At 37.5% G+C, this 3,402-nt stretch overlaps 1 long non-coding RNA gene across 1 annotated transcript; it reads left to right on the forward strand.

The window, feature by feature from the left end:
• Positions 1 to 1,514: 1,514 nt before the first annotated feature.
• On the forward strand, positions 1,515 to 2,447 carry LOC136062374 (uncharacterized). Its single transcript, XR_010624141.1, has 2 exons — positions 1,515 to 1,877; positions 2,012 to 2,447. It is a non-coding gene; the product is annotated as an uncharacterized LOC136062374 (long non-coding RNA).
• Positions 2,448 to 3,402: the final 955 nt, after the last annotated feature.

Here is a 3,402-nt window from a genome sequence, read left to right on the forward strand (position 1 = left end):
TAGATTCCAACATAGCCTTATCGTAATAATAATAATAATAATAATAATAATAACATAGCCTTAGCGCCTAAGATTGTCATTGTATCACTCTTGGTGTCCTAGAATGTCTTTCTACATGATTGACATTATTATTCTCTTCAAAAACCTTCACAAAATTGAATATTTGCAGCATATATAGAGAGAAGATGTAAAGGCATGTGACACAGCATGTGATAAGGCTGAAAGAAAACGACCTGTAGTAGAGTAGTCTAAGCTGTAGGTAGCTTATGCTAATGGTATTAGTAAAGTTAGTTATTGTTGCAAGTCCACGTGTAAGCATTTGATGAGTCATAATATACTTAGTTATAGTGATCCCAAACTTTACGGAATTGGTTATGTATATGTATTGGCCTCAGTGAATCAATCAGATCAAGAAACTCAAAATTAGTTCATCAAATTTGCTTTTCTTCTTTGCTCTCTTCTCTACTCTCTCTCTCTGCTTCTTCATATTTTTCATTTCTTTATATTGCTTTTCATGGTATCAGAGCCACCATTAATGGCTTCTGCTCCGAGCTCTAGTTCTTCAACAACACCTTCCACTTCCACTACAACAACTACTCCTACGAATTCTTTAGTGAATCCATCATTGCTGCTCTTATCTAATATGGCGAGTATGATGACAATGAAGCTAGATTTCACCAACTCTATGGTCTGGAAACATCAAATTGTTGTGATTCTTGAAGCTTATGCCATGATAGGCTTTGTTGATGGTTCATGTGTAGCATCTGATCCTTTCTTGAAGGATAGTTCTGGAAGCTTTACTAGTGAGCCAAACCCTAAGTATCTTAGTTGGAAGAATCAAGAGCAAGCCTTGTTCACCATCATCAACTCCACTCTGTCTACATCAATCTTAGCCATTATAGTGGGTCAAAAGTCTATGAAGGGAGTCTGGAATATGCTTGAGAAAAGGTTTTCTTTTGTATCTCAATCTCATGTTTTAAGTCTGAGAAATGAATTGTTGAGTATTAAGAAAGGTTCTAAAAGCACTAATAATTTCTTTTAAAGAATCAAAGAAGTTAGGGATAAATTGAGTTCTGTTGCTGTTTTCATTGATGAAGAAGAGCTTATACACCTAGATTTAGAAACTTTGCCTCAAGAATATGGTGCATTTTGTTCAGCAATAAGAACTAGGAATGATGTGTTTACCATAGAAGAGTTAAATACTTTGTTAAATGCTGAAGAGAGAGCTATTAAGAAGAAATTTGAGTCTAGGGATACTTCTATGGGTATGATTCTTCAAAGTGGGTTTAATCAGAACAATAATAGAGGTAGAGGCAGGAATGGTAATCAGAGGGGTCATGGCAGAGGTTTTAACAATTTTGGCCCTAATTTTGGTTTCAATAATGGTCAAACATCTATAAATACCAATTTTGGTTTCAATCTTGGTCAATCCTCTACGATTGCCAATACTACTTCTCAATTTCCTAGTTTTCAATCACATTCTCAGTTTAAGAATGGTGGTTTTCAATCCTCTAAGACTGGTTCTGGTTTTCACTTAAATCAGGTTCAAGGTCAATATCAGAATTCAAGACCTACTTGTCAAATTTGTGGCAAGAATGGTCACACTGCATTGGACTGCTATCATCGCATGAATTTTGCCTATCAAGGCAGACAGGCTTCCACTAAACTAGCATCTATGGCAGCTAGTTCTATGGCAGCATCTACAACTGCTAATTCTGCTTCAGCATCTACCTCTACTTAGCTCACTGATATAGGATGTTCAGATCATGTGACTCCAAATTTATCTCAGCTTTCTTTACACTCTCAGGCCACTACAGGGAATGAATCTGTTACTGTTGGCAATGGGCAAGAATTGCCAGTGACTCATATTGGAAATGGTAAGCTTCTTACACTTTCTCCTCAATTTTGTTTAGACAATATCCTTAGGGTACCTGATTTGGCTTCCAGTTTGCTGTTTGTCCATAAAATTTGCTTACAAAATAATGCTTATTGCTATTTTGATGCTACTCAGTTCTTAATTGTGGACTTACCTATGGGGAAGATTCTCTATCCAGGCTAGAGTAAGAATGGTGTCTATCCAATCCCTCTTTGCTCTTAACTATTTGCTGATCCTACTCCTCCTTCATTCTTTGCCTTCCAATCCTATGTCAATACTGCAGTCTCTCCTCAAGCACTGCTAAGGCATCAAAGATTTGGACATCCTTGCTCCAAGCTCCTTCATTTTGCCTTGTCTTCTTTCAATAATACTGTAAAAATTTCTGTTAATGATAACATTTGTTCATAGTGTACATATTGTATAAGTGCTAAGATGCACAAGTTTCCTTTTCCAAAGTATGTTATGTCAAGTACTTCTCCTTTATAGTTGGTTCATAGTGATGTTTGGGGCCTTACTTTTATTACATTTGTACTTGGCTATAGATTCTATGTCATTTTTGTTGACGATTTTACTAAGTGTTGAGGTCTAAAAAGTTATAACACCAAGGCCCAAAATAGCACAGTGGGCAAGCCTCATATAAAAGGGTTGAGCTCACCACAAGAGAAAGGAATGGTAGGCACAAGTCCATTTAAAGTCCAGAACCCATGAAGGGATAGGCCTTAGAAAAAATGAAGGAAAGAAAGGAAGAAGCCCATTCTATCAAAACCAGAAAATCAAAAAGGAGTCTAGTGATAAGAACTAGACTGGGATACCCAGGGACTACCAGAAGCCCAGGGTCCTCAAGACATGCAGTAAAGCTAGGATGAGATTAAGACAGCTCAAAAGAAATGCCCAAAAAACACAAGAAACGAAGAACAGATACATCTTTATCAGCCACCCAATGATGCAGAAAGGAATCAGAGAACTTGGGACTAACAATTAATGAACAAAGGGCTGGTACCTCGAGAAACCCAAAAGGAAGAACCACGAAAGGAAGTAGTTGGGAAAACTTTCAACCTTGCAGAGATGGAATCAGCTCACTCCGAAAAAATGACAAAAGGAAAGATAGCCAAAAAAGCTGAATCTGAAAAGGTGAGGTGTAGAAGCCTTGAAGGAAGAGAGATTAGAAGTTAGCTCTCTAAGGACACCCTAGAAAGGAAAGTCAGCAATGAGCTTTTGGGGAAAAGGTATAAAAAGAAGAAAGTTATAAGAAAATAAGGAATGGACCAGCCACCGAAATGGCTGGCACGACATAGGCATTGGTACCCAAGGGAATAGAGGAGGGAAATCAGTGGTACCTCAGAACCTTAGAATGACACTATAAAAGAGAGAAGCAGCCAACATTGAAGAGGAGGTCAACAAGAGGAAATCAAAACAGAATCATTAAGAAAACTCTATCAAAAACTCAAAGAAAGTAGTAAAAGAAAGAGGAATATCGCTCGGTATCCCGAAACAGCTACTATAGAACATACTTGGATTCAAAGGGA

Source organism: Quercus suber, unplaced genomic scaffold (assembly GCF_002906115.3).
Source record: "Quercus suber isolate HL8 unplaced genomic scaffold, Cork oak 2.0 scaffold_407, whole genome shotgun sequence".
Classification (NCBI taxonomy): domain Eukaryota; kingdom Viridiplantae; phylum Streptophyta; class Magnoliopsida; order Fagales; family Fagaceae; genus Quercus; species Quercus suber.